Source organism: Podarcis filfolensis (genome assembly GCF_964270895.1).
Source record: "Podarcis filfolensis genome assembly, chromosome: 2".
Taxonomy (NCBI): Eukaryota; Metazoa; Chordata; class Lepidosauria; order Squamata; family Lacertidae; genus Podarcis; species Podarcis filfolensis.
In genome coordinates this window covers 95,310,754-95,320,301 of record NC_139605.1, presented here as the reverse complement: position 1 = coordinate 95,320,301, position 9,548 = coordinate 95,310,754, and the positions used below count along the sequence as shown (strand labels likewise).

General features: G+C 42.8%; 1 long non-coding RNA gene across 1 annotated transcript; it reads right to left on the bottom strand.

The window, feature by feature from the left end:
* Positions 1–1,286: 1,286 nt before the first annotated feature.
* Positions 1,287–6,420, bottom strand: LOC310755745. Its single transcript, XR_014544499.1, has 3 exons — positions 6,270–6,420; positions 3,960–4,031; positions 1,287–3,807 (listed from the first exon to the last, which is right to left on the bottom strand). It is a non-coding gene; the product is annotated as an uncharacterized lncRNA (long non-coding RNA).
* Positions 6,421–9,548: the final 3,128 nt, after the last annotated feature.

The following is a 9,548-nucleotide window of genomic DNA, read 5'->3' as shown; positions in this document are numbered from 1 at the left end:
TTCCTTAATGAAAAAAATACTTTTACATTGGCTATAAATGGTTTTAGTCTATTTTGAAACTCAAAACCGCATTATGCTTTAAGGAGAAGTGAAGTGTGTGTGTGTGTGTACGTGTGCATGCGCATACACTTGAACAAATGTGCTTTACTGGTAAAGTAGCCAAATTAGAATTCCAAATATAAGTGACATTTTCTATTTGACATAAGATACATCAATCATATTCTGTGGGGTAGAGATTTCTGGAATAAGGAATAAAACCAAGGCTTGATGTGAATCCTGGTTTTGTTTGAATCAAATAACTTTAGTTTACACTGCAAGACCCAAGCCAATTCTCATTTAACAGTCACCACACTCCTTTCTCTATCTTGGTATGCTGTATCCTCAATTACATACAAGCTGTACAAAACAAGAAGATACAGAAGAACTGTAAAATTGTACTGCTGGAGCGTAAAAACTCTGGTATTATTATTCATTAAGCAGGATCCGGGATCTATGCAACTAAAACCATAAACAGGTCCTGCTGACAGGTTTACACTCTAAGGAACAATTTGGCATCACAGAGTGATGATTTAGGGCAGTGCATCAAGGACAGCACATGTTGCAGTTGAGCTAAGCTGGTTGGTCGAAAAAGAGGGCTTTGCAAGAGCTCAACTGTCTTGTAAGTTAATTCACATAACCAGCTAATACTCCAGGCCTAGCAACGGGAAAATTTGAAGATGCATGTGCTGAAATTAATGCGCATAGGCAAACTAATATCCCCTCCTGCCACCTTTAAAGGGAGAAGTGGCAAGCCCAGAATGACTGCCCCACAGTTACACCTCACAGACTGAAATATACTCAGAGTCGCAAAGTGATTTCATGCTCTTTATTCAGCTCATAGTGGTGAGGAGGAATGAATGAAAGTCCCCTCAAGGTATCTGCTTTATATACATTATTTACACAATGGGCTGCACATGATTGGCTAATTCCGGAATTCTACTGTAAGCCAATCAGGTTGTGGATTCACTTCTATCTGGAGCATGATTGGGTGGTTCCTGCCAACCAATCATACTGCTGCATTGTTCTAGGACCAATCAGACTGCTGCATTCTGAATCCTATTGTTCTAGGACCAATCAGACTGCTGCCTTTTGGATCCTATTGTTCTAGGACCAATCAGACTGCTGCAGTTTGGATCCTATTCAGCTCAGTACATAACACAGATCATACATTTGTTACAGGATAACACCTCAGGCTTTCAGGCCCAGGTATATCCCATGGTGTGGTGTTTGGCCTCCTAAAAAAAAAAAAAAGAAGAACATGGAATGAGATAAAACATAAGTCTGAAAATTAGCCAGAAAACATTGCTGAAGAAGAAGAAACAAACACCAGAAGAATGGAAAAGAGCAAGGCAATCTCTTCACACCACACACTTATATATAATTCACTCAGTTATCCATCCAGTCTCGCAGTCCAGGCAATGAAAGAAGATTGGCTGTTATGGGACTTGCTTGGCACAGGCAGTGTTTTTATTCATTCCTGTAATGGGTACATACCTTCCAACATTTGACAGATGAATATAGGTACATTTGTTTCACATTAGGCAAGAAAGTAGCTCATGGTGCACAAGGGAGCAAGAGAAATGCATAGGCTAGTTCCTTGCCTTTCCAAAATGCCAAATAGTTTGTTCCTACAAAGAATTTTCGAAGTGTCACCTTCAAAACGTAAACTTCCCCACAGCCTAGAGAGCAGATGTTGAGACAATGAGATATTACAAACCTGCTTATTTCTAATTGCCAACCACACAAAATACCACCCTCAAATGTCAAATTGTTTAGAATTTCAAGCACAATCTACCAAATATTGATCCCACAAAAACCCTATTTGTTTCAATGGATGTTTGTCAGGAGTAGCAGCAGTCAGTGGGTTATAGCCTTCAAGGTTTTCCATGGGGGAAAGAATACTAGAAAAGATTAGAAGAAATCTGGTACTAGGTTAAGACAGCCAGTTGGACAGGAAGCTCAAGTATTAGGTGCAAAACGCAGCGAATGTGAACAGATAAACTCACCAGAGTGTATCCAGTCCACTAAGGGGAGATCACTAGTCTAAATCCTGCAGTACCACTTCAGTAAAATAATGTTGCTGCAGCACTCTTCAAGCTGAGGAAATAAACTAGTGCCAGGCATGGGGGAGTGAAGGCAATGGGATGTTCCTCCACTATTGCCGCTGTCTGTCTTGGCTAGTGAGAGAAGCCAGCTCTGGCCCCTGATAACTGCCACCTTGTGCAAAACATGAGGTATATAGGCTGCCATCTCTCAGCAGCAAGGACCGGCAATAGAATCACTCAGTCCTTGCACTCATCTGTTTCCAGTCAGCAGGACTGATCTCTCAGTGGTGCAGCTAGGTCATTTCAGAGGCCTCCTTAGACAGCCATGTGTATTACTTCAGTTATGAAGCATACAATGGGCATTTCTCCTCCCACGCCTCACTGCTGTTCCACAGAGCAACAGACAAAGCATGTGCAGTTTTGCACTTGAAACATACTTAAATCACGGCACCATTGTTAACAATAGGGGTAAAATGGGGCTCGCCTCTGTTGATAAACACATTTACTTGGGAATTAGCACCAGTTTGTTGCAGTTAACATTGCTATATTTTTGAAGTCGACATAATTGTTATGTACTGAAGTTCTCACCCTGGGCCAGCAGGGGGATACTGTAGATATTTATGCAAATGAAGGATCGAAAGTGACGTTCAGTGATTGGATAGTTTGTATGCAAAGGAAGGATCGAAAGTGACGTTCAGTGATTGGATAGTTTTAGAAAGTTGCTACAGTTACGTTGTTCTGGAGCTCTATATAAGCAGGCTGACTGAGCTATTCAGTTCAGTTCTGTTCTGGCCTCTGAATAAACAACAGCCGTTTGAAGAATCGCTGTGTCGTCTGATATGTTCGCCCACAACTTAACAATAATAAACAAGCTTCTGTAAACATGTACATGGCAAACAGGTTTCCCCCTATTAATTAAAAACAACAAGCAGAATGCTGCAGCAACTAACATCAGCCCCCAGGGCCCTGGCACACGCATGTTAGTCCAGGTGCAGACACCAGACTTATGTGGCATCGCCCTCATTACCTCTGGCACTCTGGGTGCTCATTTGAGGGCCTTAGCGGCAACACGGTCTCCACTATTTAATGTCCCAGGCAAACTAGATACAGTGGTACCTCGGGTTAAGAACTTAATTCATTCTGGAGGTCCGTTCTTAACCTGAAGCTGTTCTTAACCTGAGACACCACTTTAGCTAATAGGGCCTCCTGCTGCCGCCACCCTGCCATTGTGCGATTTCTGTTCTAATCCTGAAGCAAAGTTCTTAACCCGAGGTACTATTTCTGGGTTAACGGAGTCTGTAACCTGAAGTGTCTGTAACCCGAGGTACCACTGTATCCTCCCAGTGGTAGGCAAATTGATGCCCTCCAGATGTTTCAGGGTACAACCATCAACACCAGACGGCATGGCCAACAATAAGGAAAGATTGGAAATGTAGTCCACAATATCTGGAGATCATACGATGCTGGCTAATTAATTAGCATCTAATGCTGCATCAAAGCAAGTGTTCTATACTATGGATTCCTTCAGGCATTCATCTTCTCTAAAGCAGTTATGAGACAGAGATGTTCACCTGCCCCACCCTGTGCTTGTCCAAACCACCAAGAAAAAGTTGCTGCAGTCACTGCATAGTTAAGTGACAGATGGAGCATGGGAAATTCCCGTAGCTCAGCATTCACACAGAAGACATTATTCAACTTATTCATTTTCCAGGATCTTGATGGACTAGGATACATAATGTGGGGAAAGCACTGTTTCAGTTATGGAGAGAAAGGCAGAGGGGCCTTATGGAAATCCACAAGACCCAACCCAAATTTCTCCTAACCCCAAGTTATTCAAAGCATCATCCTCCCTCCTAAAAACAATAGCTTACTTACGATAAGTAAGGGGGCACACCCTCTCTGACTTCCTGCAATTCCAAATACTGTGAAGAGGTATAGCTGATGTATCTGTATATAGTGCAAGAGGATTTACTTACTTTGCTAAACTGTTATTAGGCATTACAAATATAGGCCATCATAAAACATACATATATATAAAATTTTAAAATATATACAAATAAACAGCCATGTAAAATATGCAATAACGAGGATTTTCATTGGAGTTTCTTCCCGCTAAGTACAGTGCTACCTCGGGTTAAGTACCTAATTCGATCCGGAGGTCCATTCTTAACCTGAAACTGTTCTTAACCTGAAGCACAGCTAATGGGGCCTCTTGCTGCCACTGCGCCGCCGGAGCACGGTTTCTGTTCTCATCCTGAAGCAAAGTTCTTAACCCGAGGTACTATTTCTGGGTTAGCGGAGTCTGTAACCTGAAGCGTATGTAACCCGAGGTACCACTGTAGTGCCATTCACTTCTCGGCCTTTTGGCTAAGATCAAGTGTAGTGTAGTTCAAGAGGACAGGAACAGCAGCAGTGAGAGGAGAACATTTTTGAAAAAGGCAAAAGAGGCTCCCATTTTGGTTCCTTTAACTATAAAGGGCAAATTCCACCTGTTTCTGCAGTGTTGCAAATGAGGGCATACCTAAGATAGTGGAACCACATTGCCTTAGCAAAATTTAGGTTATAATAGCTCCTGCCAGAGCAAAAGACAGCTTCTCAGCACGCCAGCGGCTCAGTGGCAGAACTGATGCCATTGTTATGTGGAAAACTGATCCCTGACGAGGATGGCAAGGTCACAGCTGTGGATGCACTTTACTTTTTAATGTGTCACGAAAAGGGCATAACATTTACTTCTGCAAATCTCCATCTGGGGCTCAGTGATTAACCAAACCCAGCAAATACAAAGGTCCTTTTATAAAAGGAGGAAATAAAATATTTAACAAGAGATTTAGTGGGGGTTTGGGGGGGGGGGCGTTTCCAGCCTCAGCCCTGTTACAGAGGCCAACAATTCACCTTTTTAAAAGTACATAAGCCAAGGGGGTCAGAACAGAGACAGTTTCTTATTTAACAATTTTAAGCTGAAATTAAAACAATGCACTTTGCTCAGGCAGAGGATTGGCAAACATGCAACCCAGTCATTCTAGCATGTGCCGATGTCAGAGCCGGACAAAAACATCAAAATGAGTATGAGTATTAGGCTGGCTGCCCATGGGCAGATGTGGAGCTAGCTGTGGAGCTACAATTAATCCAGAATGCGGCAGCTAGACTGGTGACTGGGAGCGGCCGCCGAGACCATATAACACAGGTCTTGAAAGACCTACACTGGCTCCCAGTACGTTTCTGAGCACAATTCAAAGTGTTGGTGCTGACCTTTAAAGTCCTAAACGGCCTCGGTCCAGTATACCTGAAGGAGCGTCTCCACCTCCATCGTTCTGCCCGGACACTGAGGTCCAGCGCTGAGGGCCTTCTGGCGGTTCCCTCACTGCGAGAAGCCAAGTTACAGGGAACCAGGCAGAGGGCCTTCTCGGTAGTGGCACCCGCCCTGTGGAACGCCCTTCCACCAGATGGCAAAGAGAAAAATAACTACCAAACTTTTAGAAGACATCTAAAGGCAGCCCTGTTTAGGGAAGCTTTTAATGTTTAATAGGTTATTGTATTTTAGTGTTTTGTTGGAAGCCGCCCAGAGTGGCTGGGGGGACCCAGCAAGATGGGTGGGGTATAAATAATAAATTATTATTATTAGCTGCTCCAGCATCTGGAGCGGCACACATGATGTGCATGTGGGGGCGGGGCAAGCATCCTAGGGAGTGGGGTGAATGTCACAAGGGGGCAGCGCGGCGATGTCACACCCCCCTCAGGGATGACACCCGGGGTGGACTGCACCTACCGCACCCCCCTTTCTCTGCCAGTGCCCATGGGTACTTTTGTTGGCCGGGCACAACCAGCAACGTGGACTTCTGTCAGACTTTCCTTTACAAGCCATTACTGCATCTGACCATGGTGGGTTTCAACCTTTCATCTGGAAATCGTTGCTTTAGATTATTCAGTACTATTCAGTACTGATTTATGAATCATTAGTGAATCAATAAAGGAACTAGGTGGTGCAGAATATGGGTCTTTCAAGTATGCCAGTAATTTTAGAATGCTCTGACTCCCATCAAAGATAATAGAAAGCATATATCTGAGGCCGTGAGAGGCAGGATAGAACCCTCACTAATCAGTAGCAATAATAAGAAGTATCAAGCCAGTGTAAAATAGGAAGTGGAAGCATTTTGTAAGAGTGTGCAAAATGAAGAAGTTCCCCACCTATTCGTCTCTCTAGCCACTCATCACCAACTATTTTCTATCACTTACAAAAAACCCTAATGAGTCCAGTCTTCATTTCCAAGGAAACTAGAGATAATAGGAAATGCATGTCTCTTCACACTGAAGTATCAGTTATGTTAAGTTTCTTGAAAAGAAGCCTTGGAACTGAAAGAGCTTTGGCTTTTGCAATTGTTTGGGACATCACAATTGAACACCATGGGAACTGGGATGGATGTCACAAAGCCTGGTTTGAACAATATCAGGAAGTGGAACACAGAAGTGCACCCGAGAAGCACACAGACAATGATTAACCGATTGGGAGTAGGGGGTGTTGTTGTTGTTTAGTCGTTTAGTCGTGTCGGACTCTTCGTGACCCCATGGACCAGAGCATGCCAGGCACTCCTGTCTTCCACTGCCTCCCACAGTTTGGTCAAACTCATGCTGGTAGCTTCAAGAACACTATCCAACCATCTTGTCCTCTGTCATCCCCTTCTCCTTGTGCCCTCCATCTTTCCCAACATCAGGGTCTTTTCCAGGGAGGGAGTATGGGGTAGTGATTGTCTATTTCTCAACCTTGGTATGGGGAAAACTCGCTATGGTAGAAAGGTAAAAAGGTAAAGGACCCCTGGACAGTTAAGTCCCGTCAAAGGCGACTATGGGGTTGTGGCGCTCATCTCGCTTTCAGGCCGAGGGAGCCGGCATTTGTCCACAGAAAGTTTTCTGGGTCACATGGCCAGCATGACTAAACCACTTCTGGCGCAAGGAATACTGTGACAGGAGCCAGAGTGCATGGAAATGCCGTTTACCTTAAACTGCTTGAACTGCTAGGTTGGCAGGAGCTGGGACAGAGCAACGGGAGCTCATCCCGTTATGGGGATTCGAACCGCCGACCTTCCAATTGGCAAGCCCAAGAGGCTCGGTGGTTTAGACCACAGCACCACCCACGTCCCTACCCATGGAGAACCATTAAGACCTTTGAAAAAAAAGGGTAATCAGTTAGCTTCCAGGCCTGTTATTCAGACTGATAATAGTTTAATTATAAAACCTGATGTGAACAAATATTTTAAAGAAAACAAATTAACAAGCATTTGTGGATGTGAGAGCAGCTTTTGTCTATTTTATTGTGACCTCAATATTACAGCCATTTATTTATTTATTTATTCATTCATTCATTCACCATCCCATGCTTGCTTGTGCAGGCATGCACACATATGCAAATCTAATTGTCTGCCCTTTGTTTGAGCCACTTTCCATAATCAGCAAGGCAGGATATGACACTCAAAATACAAAATCACTTGCAGAGATATGCATTCTAGAAGAGCAGCCACATTAATATGTTGTTTTAGAAGGACAAAAGTGGCACACACGCCATACATTTAGCAAACGACTTCCCTCTCACCCCCCAAAAGTCACGGGAACTGTAGTTTGGTAAGGATACTAGGAATTATATCTCTGTAAGTCGTAAACTGCAATTCCCAGGGATTCTTTGCAGGGAGCCATGTGCTTTAAATGAATGATGTGTACACAGCCAAGGAACCTAGAGGCCCTGAAACCAGTGGGTTTTACAAATGGACAGATTGGTGTCTCAAGATCAACAGAGACATAAACCAAAAGCACCCTGGCAAGCGCTTTCTTTGGAGCAATTATTTTCTTTATGTGTGCTTGGCATGAGTGCCCTGACCAAAACTCCAATGCTCTTTACAGCAAAAAGTTCCAGACTAAGCTACACAGTTAGCATGATGAACTTGATGTACAGGAATAGTAGCACACTGATCAACTGCAAATATTTTTTGTTGTTGCCATGCCTTTAAATTCAAGTTCAAGGTCGTAAGTTTACTGTTCTAGCCAAACTTGTATTAGGCAAATGTATTAATAAAATAATGCAGAACATACATCTATAAAAATCCATAATATAAAAAATATTTTGCCAAGTTCCTGAGCATTAAAGCAGTTTCCCTTGCGCATCTCTGACAGCTCCAATTCTAGTATTATTTTGCCTTTTAAAAATCCAATTTGCCAACATCCATGATGTAAGAGAGAGAGGTTACCAGAGACACCAACAAATTTAATTCCAGCATGATTTCAGATCCAACCTCTGAATCAACACAACAATTTCTAGCTATTCTGTCTTACTAACCTATTTTTCCTCTTCTTTCTTTCTTTCTTTCTTTCTTTCTTTCTTTCTTTCTTTCTTTCTTTCTTTCCAGCCTGTGCACAAACGGCTACTCTGTGTGTTTCGAAGTTACTGTATTACTGTCACTTAAAAGAAACCAAACCATTTCTGCCAGGATACGCCTGCTTTCTTCTGTGAACAAGGGTTTCAGAAAGTAATCTCTAGGATCTCTATATAAGGGACAGGCTAACAGATAATGAGTAATGCCTTCCACCTGAGGGTTGACCACAAATACAAAGTCTATCTGTGTATGGGGCCTTGTTGTAGAGGCCCTCCAAGGCTGCAGTGGGCATCACTTGGAAACACAGATCAATAAAGTCATTTCTTAAGGAAACTGGTAAGAGTTTGCTCAGGTAACTAGCTCTAAAATGCTCTGTTCTCAAGAGAGGATACCAAGGGGGAAATTTGGTGTTTCTAATTAGTTGTAGATTCTGGATTCTGTCAAAAAGAGCCAATTCCTTCGTTGGCACTTAAACAAGGTCAAAGAAGAGCTCAGCAGTTCTGGAAAATAATAATAGTCCAAAACACCTTGACAAACTGCTTTCTATAGTTGGTTATCACCCAATTCCATATAGCACAGTGCAGGAAAACACCCAATAGGCACAGTAGCAATTTTAAAAATATACTTTAACTGCAGAGTTAATCTGCAGAGTTCCCAAAACTTGAACAGAGTTCAAATCGGAGCCCCAGATTTCAACACTATAGACTATTGGAGTAAGTCGTTTGCTACCAGAAATATTTAGGGCAGGTTCAATTTGCTGGAAGATATCAACAAGATTTGGAGTTTTGCTCATAGAAGGTTGACGCAAGCTCATCAGATGATTACGATACAGTGTCTCTTGAATATCACTGCTCTGTCTGTGAAATCATTTCAGTGTTTTCACGCCCTGTATTTCTCTACACATTCTTGCAGATTTGGATGTTGGGATGCATTCTATTACAGGACATAGGGTCACTGGTGTTGGAAACTGTTTGTTTACCTTTTAAACAAGTAAGCCAATCAGTGGCCTAACATCTACTTTAGGTACATCTACTTTACTCAGTATGTAACCTCTAATGCCTCTTCAGTTATAGTTTAGCCAGGTCGCAAGAAGACCTGATCCAGC